Genomic DNA, 12,966 nt, shown 5'->3' with positions numbered 1-12,966 from the left:
AAAGGAAAAGACCTTTAAATCTGGAGTGATTGTCTAGACAGTCCTAAAATAGCTGCTCCCAGGTGCAAAGGAAGCAGTAAAATGCAGACAAAGCATGAGGGTCCTTTGCCAAAAATACAGTGTGTTTGAACTTTCATTGGCTCCCTGTAAATTCCAAAGTAGAAAATGGCCAGAAGACTAAATCGCAATAATCATGATCATTAGTTACTTTAACTTACCACCACTTACTTCACAGCGAGGTGTTCTTTGCAAGCTAAATTAAATTAAATATTTTTAAGATGATTATTTGGATAATTCAGAGCTAAAATAGTCCCAGCTAAAATATTTAGCTGAGTGAAACACCTGTGCAAGCTTTAATTTAAAATATACAGAAAATCGACTTCATTTTTACTTCACTGTGGGGGTATTGTCATAAAAAAAACAAGGTAGTTTATGTAATTCCCCACAAAGTCATATTGCATTGAATAGCGTGAGTGCAGTGAATAAAATTGCATTGAATCAAAAAGCATTTCTGGTTAAACTGTGGTATAGTCATACCATAGAATACAATTTGATCATAAAAAGGAATGAACTATTGATACACTCAACAATTTGGATGGATCTCAAGGGCATTATGCTGAGTGAATAAAGCTGGTCAAAAAAGGCTACATGCTGTATGATTCCATTTATATAACATTCTCGAAATGACAAAATTATAGAAACGGAAAACAGATTAGTGGTTGCCAGATTTAAGAAGGTGTTAGGTTGAGAGGGAGGTGAGAGTAGCTCTAAAGGGGTAGCATGAGGGATCCTTGCAACAATGGAATGTTCTATGTCTTGACTGTTGGGGTAGTCACGTAAATCTACACATGACAAAATTGCCTGGAATTAGACACGCACACACATTCACACACCCAAATGAGTGCACGTAAAACTGGTGAAATCGGAATAATGTCTTTGGATGGTATCAATGTCCGTTTCCTGGCTGTGACATTGTACTACAGTTATGCAAGAAGTTCCCCTGGGGGAAGCTGGGGGAAGGGTACAGGAGAGCTCTCTGTATTATTTCTTACAGCTGAATGTGAATCTGTAATCATCTCAAAATAAAAAGTTCAATTTAAAAAATGCATTTTCTCAAAATTGTTGAAATCGCTCCTTACATATTCACACCACTAGATATCAGATGGGGGGGTCCTCTGATATCACCAGCAAGCCACACCACACGTATGTCAGGGGGTGGGGTTTCTGCTCTGTGGACGAGGGAATGCATGTACCCTTTGGAACATTTTAGTTTGCCTTGTGTTTGTTTGCATCATTAGCATTTGCAAAGGAAGGTGAGTACATGTGTACATCTCTTGAGATTCACCAGCTCTTAAATGTAGGAGTAAACCGGATGCCATGGGGAGACTCTGTCATGGGAAATAAACAAAACAACTGGAGAGTCTGAGTTTTTTCCGACAAGGCATATTTCTAAGAGGAGTTTGTTAATGAGGATAGCAGTAGCAGAAAGGGTCGCGGAGCGTGCACAATGGGTCTAGTTCTTGTGAGAATGCAAAATCTGTTAAAGGAGCTGAAATGAGTGGATTAGAATGAGAAGGAAACATATCATTTGGAAATGTACTTAGGTACTTGGCTCTCATTGATTTAGCGATATGCTCGGTTTTGTTTGTTGTTCTACCTAACTTCACAGTCTCAACGTAAGCCACAGCCATACCTGGCTATGGTTTCTTGGTAATCAGTTGCATTTGCCCAGGGAAGTCCAATCGACAAATAGTTATCACTTACCTTACCCATGACAACCTTGGACGAGGTGGCATGTCGGGTTTAGACCAGAAGTGCTTCTCTGTGATGGCCCCAGACCTTCAAACGTATAAAGTAGAAGAATAACACATAGTAAATCAATTACAGATCTACAGCATGTGAATTCACATGGAGAGTTTGGTTAGTGGGCCTGACTAAATACCTTTACTTTGCAGCTCAAAGAGCCTTGTATTCATTCTGCCTGTCTTAATCACAGTTTTGTCATTGAGACCATAAGCAGTTAGCTCATTTCTCCTATTTTATTTAACAGACTCTTTCTTCTAAAATGCTGGTCATGTGCCAGGAGCTATTCTAAGAGCTTCAGAAATATTAGTTCATTTTTAATACTCAAAGCAAACCTAGCTTATTTGCACTTTGAAAATGAGGAAGCGAGGCACAGAAAGGCTAAGTAAGTTGCCCACCATCACCCAGCTAGTCAAGTATGATTTCCTTTGAGATTCACCTCTAGGCACCAGTCTCTATGGTCGAGCCATTAACCTCTGTTTGGCTAGAGTCCTAGGCAGGCATGATTGCTGAAGCCAACTGAAAAATCAGAGGAGGTACTTACATCTGATATGCTGTATCTATTCATGCCTTCATTCCATCCTTCATCAAATGTTTTTTAAATGCCAACCGTATTCGAAAGATTATGGTGGACAGGGCAGACAAAATATGATCTTGGTTCTCACAGAATGTACATACTGTGTGGGAGATGAGACTTGTACTCAAGTTCTTTTGGATGAACGGCCTTTGGGGGCAAGCGTTCTGACAGTGGCCCAGATCAAATGTCTAGTGGGGAGCAGATAAAGCAAAGATTGTCTCCAGCTGGGGAAGGAAGGGAGCATCCCTGAAGTTGGCCTGGAAGAGACGGTATTTGAGCAGATCTCCAAAAGAGGCAGAGTGTTGATATGTGGGAGGGAATTCAGCGAGCTGGTCTACCAGGGACACATTCCTGAAAGGGAGTGTAAGCTCCAGGATTGGAGACTCTGGTAGTGGCTTGGAGGGGAGGATGGGGAAGTCTAAGGAAAATGGGGACTACACCGAGGGATAGGTTGAGGCCAGGATGCTGGGACCAGCCCGTGTGGGCCGTCCAAAGCCCTGAGGGGTTGCCGGTTGTCCTTGTACATTTTGGGGAGCTACTGAAAGTGTATGAGCAGTGGAGTGACACCAGTAGGCTCCAGCTCGCAGTGAACAAGAGGGATTAGGAAAGGGGAGACCATCCTGTCAAATGAGTCCATGCAGAAGCTTATGAGGGGTTCATCAAAAATTAAACATAGAATCACCATATGACCCAGCAATCCAATTCCTAGGTGTGTGCTTTAAAGAAGCAATTCCACTCCTAGGTATATGTTTCAAAAGAATTGAAAACAGGTATTTAAAAAGTATGCACGCACACGCACACACACACACACACACACACACACACACACACACTTGTACATGAGTGTTCATTGCAGCTCTATTCACAACAGCCAGAAAAGTGAAAACAACCCAAATATCCGTTAACAGATGGATGGGTAAACAAAACATGGTCTGTCTTTACAATGGGTTATTTGCCAGTAGAAAGGAACAAAGCACTGGGGTGCCTGAGTGGCTCAGTCGGTTAAGCGTCCAACTTCGGCTCAGGTTGTGATCTCACAGTTTGTGAGTTCGAGCCCCACATCGGGCTCTGTGCTGATAGCTCAAAGCCTGGTGCGAGCCTGCTATGGATTCTGTGCCTCCCTCTCTCTCTGCCCCTCCCTGGCTCGTGCTTTGTCTCTCTCTGTCTCTCAAAAATAAATAAACGTTAAAGAAAATTTTTTTTAATTTAAAAAAAGGAACGAAGCACTGGTTCATGCCACAACATGGGTGAAACCCCAGAACATTAGGTCACATAATGTCTGGTTCCATTTGTAGGGAAGATCCAGAATAGGCAAATCCAGAGAAACAAACAAACAAAAAATACATTCGTGGTTTTCGGGGGCTGGAGGGAGGGGGAATGGGGAGACACTACTTAAAGGGTACTGGCTTTCCTCTAGGGTTGGTAAAACTGTTTTGGAAGTAGACAGAGGTGGTGGTTACACAACACCGTGAATGTCCTGAGTGCCACTGGACAATACATTCTATGAATTTCACCTCAACAAGAAGAAACAAAACAACACAAGAAAGCCAAGGTGGGCCTGGGCCAGGGCAAGCATGTGGGAATGGAGGGGAATTAGGGAGAGGTCTGAGAAGTCACTCAGGAGAACTGGCCAGTTTCGTGGAGGTAACAGGGGCGAGATCCTGAAGGTTCCAGCCTGAGGGCCCAGATGAGTAGTGCCACCATGTGCCAAGTGACTCAGATGACTAACCGAGTGACTCTTCATTTGTCTCTGCCGCTTACCAGCTCTGGGTCCGTGGGCAAGTTCGTGCACCTGTCTGCCTGGGCAACGGAAACAGAGGTGTTGTTGTGATGGCTAAATGAGGAACGTATCTGGAGCATAGCAGCTCAGTGCCTGGCACACAGGAGACCCTCAGTTAATACTTGTGAAATGTCTGAAGGATCACGTTTCTGTGTTTTCCACCAGAAGATCATTCTATTCAGAGATGCCAAGAACATAGTCGCTGTGCTTTCTGGAATTCTAAGACCCATGCGTACCTCATTAACCCTTGAGAAATTTGGTGGGTCCCCTTAGGATTCTGAAGCAGCGTGGTGGAGTCCTGTGGACACTCTGAACCGTGCTCATAGCAGTAGCTGACCCAGAGCCAGTGCTCAGTAATTGTTAGCTTTTGTTGTCGTCATTGCCGTGGCGGTGGTGGTGACAGTTGCAAAATGATGGCCCGAGTCTGCTTGTGACTGTTCTTGAACACAGATCCAACTCTCAAACAATTTGTCTTGGGAGGAGATGGGACAGATGACAGGAATAAGGGTTAGGTAGTTGGGCTATTTAATCATGAAGTTATCAATTCATTAAACGACCGTTAATTTCAGTGCGGTGAGGGGGCAAATGGCTTCAGTTTTCCAATTCGCCGTCCTTCCTAGCTAAACAAACAGCTGCTGATGGTAAGAATGTTAGATTATTGAATACTCAAACCAGATTCGTGAAATGTTGCAAAATGACCACTCCAATGTCGATCCATAAAAGCTTTACCATTATGGACAAAATGAATGAATCACTCCCCTGACATCGGTTCCAGGAACTTCCCATAATGATCTCATAACCCTGGTGTCAGCATTGCCCGGTGTTATCAGCCTTCGTGAAGTTAAGTCCATTACTGAAGTACGGAACCTGTCCCTGCGTAGGTGCATTGGGATTAGTTGAATTACAAAAAGCTAGAGGTGCCATTTAGAGGAAAAGCCCGTTTCTAACACTTGCCTGTTTTAATGAGTCACCTTAATGCCTCTATGATTACTGAGTTGGTTGTCTTTCACAGAATTAGCTGTTCTCTAGCCTTGGGAGAATTTGATTAGAACATTCAGTTATTTGATCTGAAAAACAGTCTCGCTGTAGGTTAATATTCTTTGGATTGAATGCATTGAAAATGGGATTAAAATTAGAATTGTTGTACTCCAAAGCCTCAGGTGCCTTTTGGCAACCTCAGATAACTCTGCATTTGGAGACTAGGTTTTGTTAAAAAGATTGTGTACTCCCCCCAATCCATCCGGTCCAGTCTTAATGCTGGTCCACTAAGTCATTGGGATGTGTTCCTGTAAAATAGCTATACCGACACACAGAATAATAAGGCTCTGATGTTCGGGGATAAATGTGCAAGGTTTGGAAATGATTTGGGGCACTCTTTTATTCTTCCTTCAGGAAAATGAGGACATTCCCACTAATCTAATCAGAAAACAACAGCATTTACAAAAGAAAAGTGATTTTCTTGTAATGTAAGGGATCCACTATAAACTATCACTGATTGTTGTTTGAATGGGTGCCACATTGATGCATGTCCAGAGAAGCCGGCCAAGTGCTGACTAAATCAGCAAGGGCTGTGTCGATGCTTTCGGCCATCCCTGTAAAGTGCTTTTCTAACGGAGCAGATCGACCAAAGATTTGGGGTAACTTCTGCAGTTGCAAAGCCTGTTGTAAAAGAAGACCCAGTCTTTGTATTTTGATAAACACATCCTATTTCCCTCTCTAGCACAAGATTACACTCAAAAGCAAGTTGTGTTTGACTCAAAATGCTTCGGTACCATTGTGAAGTTAGGCTCAGATTCAACTATTCATATCTTTTTATCCCAGTACCCACTTTCCTGGCACCTAGTGGGACTGGTAAGTAGTCACTAAATGAACCTACAGTATCTGTTTTGGTGGAGTGATGTTCCTTGCTTTTGGTATCCAAGTGCCTCTATACTCATCAATAGTGGCCCTCTGGATTATGGTACTCACTTGCTGTGCCCTTCTCTGAGGTGTTTACCATTTCAAAATTGTTTGGTACCGTGCAAAACATCCGGGAACGTCAGCTCTCTCCCAACCTTTAAAGGGCTGCTCTCAGTTTGGCCTTAAAACAAAAGAAGCTCATTACAGTCACGAACCCTATAGAGACACGACACAGCGATATATTTTGCCTTGGACTATTTGAAATTCAAGAGGAACTTTTGTTTTTCCTTTCAAGTCTTTGCAGTGGAATGTGTGAACAAGATCTTGTTTCTTTCTTTGGAGGAGTGAATGCCAGCCCCTCAGCTTCTCACTCCTTACCCATTCAGAAACTTGAGACCTGTTTCCTGAGATGTTGATGACCCGTAATCTAAAGAATACTGTAGACACTCAAGAAAAGTAAACACACAGGAAACATTTTTTCCCTTCCCAGCATGAAGTTTTCTATTTTTCTTTCCTTTGGGTAGGGTATAACATGAGTAATTTACACAGCACTAGTCTCTAATGTAAAATTATAAAGTAATTTATATTTAGGAGCATTTTCTTATTGCATATTTATTGTGTAAGCAAAAGATTATTTGTGTCAAGCCTATCCTGTGATTAGATCACAGGGTCTACCATGGCATTATTTATTGAATTAATTAAAAAATGACTTGATTTGGAAAAGATAGCATGACCCGCTGAGGAGAAATTGTTGTCAAAGTTTCACAAGTCTTTATTTAGTTCATGATGAGGCATTTGCAGCTGTAAGCAATCATCTTACTCTGCCATCACTTCAGTTTCGTGGAAAACGAAGATGTTTACTTAGGGCTGTTAAAAGTTTGATTTTAATAGCATCTCCTGAGCAGCACAGGATATCACTTATGGCTGACATCAGGGGGTAAAAAGGACAGTTATTCAAACTCGTTACTTACGCGTTAGCTGTATGGATTTTTACGATGTGTTTTTCTTAGCACGTCAAGTGAGTCCTGCTTTACAGGGAAGGCATTGCTTTGACTCAGTATCCAAGTGCATACTTGTGGCTCATGTAAGATGTTTTCGATTAGAGGACAACAGTGCAAGGACTGCCCACTCGAGGCCGCTTCGACTGTCCCCTCAGTCTTCCATTTTGTTTCCTGCTCCATAAAATGCCAACAATAGCAAGAAGGGATAGTTAAAATTCCACCTGCCATGCAAGAAGAAAAATCTCTTCGGTAAGGTATCACATGCTCTCCAAAGAGGGATTCTCATCACAGTATCTTCAGTTAGGTGTTTCTTGCTTTGTTGCACAGGTAAAACCAGGGTTTCTCAACCTCAGCATTATTGATGGACATTTGGGACCAATCTTTATTTTTTTTTTTACTGAAATACAGTTGACATACAATGTTATATTTATTTCAGGTGTATGACATAGTGATCCACAATTGTATACACGATGCTCACCACTTATGAAGGGCTGTCCTATGCTTTGTAGGGTGTTAAACAGCATCCCTGGTCTCTACCTACTAGATGCCAGTAGTGTCCCCTCTCCTTTGTGACATCCATAAGTGTCTCCAGATGTTTCCAAATGTCCTGTGAGGTGCAAAGGCACCGCAGCTGAGAACCACTAATCTAGCAAGAGAAATGTAGCTATTTGTTTTTTGAGGGAGAGAGAGAGAGCAAGGGGAGTAGAGGGGCAGAGAGAGAGAGAGAGAGAGAGAGAGAGAGAGAGAGAGAGAGAGAGAGAATCTTAAGCAGGCTCTGTGCTGAATGCGGAGCCCGATGCGAGGCTTGATCCCATGTTGCTGGGATCCTGACCTGAGCTGAAATCGAGTCAGGCAGACACTCAACTGACTGAGCCACCCTAGCGCCCCTAGCTTTTTTTTTTTTTTTTTTAAAAAGAACTTTGATCTAGGATGCTTTCCTCTTTCTTTTATTTTTATTTATTTTTTATTTTTTTTAACGTTTATTTTTGAGACAGAGAGAGACACAGCATGAACGGGGGAGGGGCAGAGAGAAAGGGAGACACAGAATCAGAAGCAGGCTCCAGGCTCTGAGCTATCAGCACAGAGCCCGGCGCGGGGCCTGAACTCACGGACCGGGAGATCGTGACCTGAGCTGAAGTCGGACGCTTAACCGACTGAGCCACCCAGGCGCCCCGATGCTTTCCTCTTTCAAGTGAGGTTTCATTCAGATCATTATCATTTCAACAATGAATGTCAAATAGTTACAGAAGCCAAAATTTAGGTTTGAGATGTTTATTTGTGTGGGAATGTGAATAACATAGTGACAGTATTTTCTGGACAAATAATTTATATGTACAGACGAACCAAGATTTCTTTCTGACTTGTGTGTTTAATTATGTGAAATGTCTTTTAGTGATATGATAATATGATTATATTTAGGGGCGAATGAATCATGTTCATGAGAAAATTATAAAAAGAAATGAGGAAGAAAGGAGCACTTTAGAAAAATATTATAGCTTTCATATTTTCCCCTTTATTAGTGAAGGAGGCATTTTGTCACCACTTGACTTGCTCAAAAAACAAAGCACATAGATACAAAAAGAATGCTTATCCGTAACTATTAAATTAATTTGATTACTTTTTATTGAGCTATAATTGACATAAAACATATTAATTTCAAGTGTACGATGTGATGACCTGATATTTGTATACACTGAAAAATGATCACTACAATAAATCTAGTTAACATCCATCACCATACGTATGTCAATTATAGCTCAATAAAAATTATTCTTCAAAATGCACAGCATTTCTTGTCAACTTTGAGTAATTCCTCTTCATTGCCAGTGAATGGATTCTAATTTTAATAGTTATTGTTAAGCATTTTGATCTCCAGATTTATTATCATTAAACAATGTCATCACATAATTTTAAATAAACCTAGCCAAGGATGTTTGCCTATTTTCTTTATCTGGAATATTAATTTCCCAGGTTAAAAAACTGTAAGTAGAGTCAACAGCCTTTGGCTTGAACACACTTTCTCTTTGTTCATTTTACTAGCGAGTTCTGCTAAAACAAATTTTAAGGGCAAAAATCTCACTTAAGTGGTTATTGTAATTGGGGATGTCCGTAATAATCTCACCAGGGAGGTTTTTTCCCCCTAGCTGATTACTGAGTAATTGATACGAACTATTAATATTTGCCTAAGATACATCTGATAACTAATTGTTTTCCTTCATGTAAAGTGTACCAATAAGCAACACAGTTCCCATACACTTTCCAATGCTAACACAATCTGTGCTTCCGTTCTGAAGAGAGCATTATGCAAAACAGTGTTACCGTTGTGATTTAAGCCCCAAATCACAAATTCTGGATGAGGATCCTTGGGGATTTTCATAAAATTATCAAAAGCATTTTAGTGCATTTCTTTAAATGTTTCTTCCTAAGACGCAGTCATTCCAGATTTGTCAATCTGTTGTGATTAAATATGAAAATTTGTGTACCACACGGGTAAAATTCACAAAATGAGTTCTGCATGAATATAAAATTTTGGAGAGTTTTATAATATTTAAGACATCAGTTGATCAACAACTTTATTTAAACGTGTGCTCTCAGTGCTTTTCACTGGGGGAATTTGGCCCCCCAGGACACATGCCAATGTCTGGAGACACTTTTTTGTCACAGTTGAGAGGGGATGGTTTGCTACTGGCATCTAGTGGGTGAAGACCAGGACGCTGCTAAACATCCTTAATGCACAGGACAGTCTGCTACAACAAAGAATGACCTGGCCTCAAATGTCAAGAATACCAAGGTTGAGACACGCTGTACTATAGATGATTCATGAAAATATTTTTCTTCATTTTCCAACAACTTCTTGAGATGTTCCTCAGACCTGGGACATTTTGCAACTTTAAAGCTGGCCTCAGTGTCTCGGTGGGCATGCCAACTGTCTTACTCATGTATGTCCCATCACAGTACAAAGAAAAGATAATCTCTTAATAGGTCCCTTATTTCCTTTACCAGAGCTGTCATTTTAACTGCAATTCCTTCAGAAAGATTTCTCAGTAAGATACAGGGAGCTTTAACCCTTATGGTCCGTTTATGTTAATGATGGGCGTAAAAAGTTTTACTCCATTCCTGTGACAAATGTCTTTGCATTTCTGATGTTTTTAATAGGATTACATTTAATTTGAAAATGAGTGAATGTGTGTGTGTGTGTGTGTGTGCGCGTGCGTGTGTAAGTTCTGGGAGCTAAGATTGAAGAACCAACAGATTTTTATTTTTATTTTATTTTAAAAAATTTTTTTAATGTTTATTTTTGAGACAGAGACAGAGCATGAGCGGGGAGGGTCAGAGAGAGAGGGAGACACAGAATCCGAAGCAGGCTCCAGGCTCTGAGCTGTCAGCACAGAGCCCGGCACGGGGCTCAAACTCACAGACCCTGAGATTATGACCTGAGCCAAAGTCGGAGGCTCAACCGACTGAGCCACCCAGGTGCTCCAGAACCAACAGATTTTTAAAATGCATTGTTGTTTTCATTCATTCGTTGTATTGAGAAGTTACTTGTGAGTAGCATTTATCTCACTATTTCTTACATATAAAATATTACATTTCTTTCGAAAGGATGTTACTTTTGGAAAACGTTCGCTTTTCCTGTCTTTTCTACTGATTTTTTGCTTCAAAATACCATTTTTGCAACTAAATTTGTGCCTATTCAAACAGTTTTTAAACAAATTGAAACCACAGGTCAATTGTTGCATCTAAATACTCTCAAGAACAGTCACATTTCTTCTACTGCAATGCTTCCAATAAACTCTCTCCACAGCACAATTTGTGACAAGTTATCCTTTTATATTGGATGTATCTGTAACAACAAAAAAGAAAAAGCCACCACTTACGTGTGTCTACAGCTGTAGATGTTAAAATGCAGATTTTTTTTTTGTTACTATAGCCTAGGAGTTCTTCACTTTGTGATTTTTTAAAATGACAGCTTTATTTCGATGTTTTCTGACTACATCATTTATTCAGTGGCTATTTGCTGAAATATTTGCAACTGGGGGCATGTGGAATGTTTGATGGAACAAGGGGATCTTATATATAAGTTGGAATTTTTTCATAAAATCTGAGAGTGTGTGCATACGCATGTGCATCTATCTATCTATCTATCTGTCTGTCTGTCTGTCTGTCTACCAACGGGGAAAGAGATATTTTCTCTGAACTGGCCAAAACACATCTTCTTTTTCTCTATTAGAGCACAAGTTTTTTCCTATTCTCCCATCGTGAAAGACATTTGTGATGGGTTGCAGGTGGCCATAATTTATAATCCTTCTCAGTAGTGAAATTCGTCATTCTTGGGATTATTCCCTGTTCATCACACACATTAACTCCTTGCTCCAGTCTTTACTTTGACCTCATCTGTAAAAATATGCCTCCCTTTTCAATGTCTGCATTTCACTTCCTGGACGAAAACAACCTTTGTTTCTCAAGGATTTGAACAAATGGAATATGAAGTTTTTCCCAACTGCACCAGCACAGAGTGACTTTTTTCTTTTCCCTCAATCTTGCAACTGTTTACCCACTAAAATTACCGATTACATTTCCTTGTGTACATGTCTTGTCTCCCACTAATTGGTACCCGCTGAGGTCTGAGACAGCACAGCCCACACTCTTTTAACTTGACCCTGAGGAGATGCAGGCCTAGCTTTTATTTAGGTTAAGGTTGGCAATCTGGGGAACTGTGTTCCCATCGCATGCTGCAGACATGAGCCAACATAACCCTTACATCAAGCGCTGTCAAACTAACACGAGGAAGCAGGCCACGGAGCTGTCTCTGAGAAGCTTTGTTCTTTGAACCACACCTCGAATATGGCTAACAGGGTTGACATCCAGCAAAGCGAAAATTGACTGGAAGTAACGTGGTTGGTTTGCTACTGCGGACAATGGCTCTGGACCTGAAAAGAAGAAGTTAAGAGAACAGCATCTGCTGTTCTGTGTGGTATTTTCTCGCAAGTGTTTAGAGAATTAGAAATGGCTTTGTCAAGAGCTTGTTTCCAAAAGCTGGGCCAGTTTCAAAATGAAGCAGCCCTTGGGTCGTCCCTGTCTCGTCTCACCGTTTGGAAAATAAACCCGAATTGTTAAAATGTAAATACATTTGACGGCCGATGATCATGGAAATTAGAGTATGTGAAGGTAGCCATATGTTGCCTAGAATCCAGAAATGCAAACTGTGCACTGTGAGCTGAATCAGAAACTCGGGATGGGGGTGTGTGGTGGTGGGGGAGCGAATCTGTGTTTTACCAAGCCCTCCGGAGGATTCTGGTGCCTGTTCAAGTTTGAGAACCACTGACACGTACATGGGTGGATGGATATGCAGGGACGGTTATAATACGTGCGTAGGTACAGACATAGGTGTAGGTTGAAATACACACACGATTACAAACACAGATATAGATATGCATACAGATGTGTGGATATATATGTAAATATAGGTCTTTGGAGTTGCCATCGCGGAGGTTTTGCAGGGGAGCAAATTATTTCATTGTACTAAGTGACTGGGTAAAGCCTTTCTTTTTTTTAAGTTTATTTATTTATTTTGAGAGAGAGAGAGCATGAACACAGGATGGGCAGAGAGAGAGGGAGAGAATCCTAAGCAGGCTCCCCGCCGTCAGCGCGGAGCTCCGCGTGGGGCTCGAATTCACGAACCTCGAGATCATGACCTGAGCTGAAATCAAGAGTAGGACGCTAAAGTGATCGAGCCCCCCCAGGTGCCCCGGGTCAACCTTTTCTTTTTCGAGGCAATAGCTCTGTGACTTAGAAAAATCTGCATTTGTTGAATGTTTCTCCATGACGTTCCTGCAGCGTGTGCTCTATCGTGCCTGTCGTCCTGGGGTCTTCCCTTCCCTGTAAGACTGCTTGCTCTTCCCTTT

General features: G+C 41.3%; 1 protein-coding gene across 4 annotated transcripts in view; it reads left to right on the top strand.

The window, feature by feature from the left end:
• The window catches only part of ARHGAP6 (Rho GTPase activating protein 6), a 449,413-nt gene that overhangs the window by 297,907 nt on the left and 138,540 nt on the right, over window positions 1-12,966 (top strand). The window lies entirely within an intron of this gene.

Source organism: Panthera tigris, chromosome X, assembly GCF_018350195.1.
Source record: "Panthera tigris isolate Pti1 chromosome X, P.tigris_Pti1_mat1.1, whole genome shotgun sequence".
Taxonomy (NCBI): Eukaryota; Metazoa; Chordata; class Mammalia; order Carnivora; family Felidae; genus Panthera; species Panthera tigris.
The sequence above is the reverse complement of the archived record's forward strand: the minus strand, read 5'-3'. Positions and strand labels throughout refer to the sequence as shown.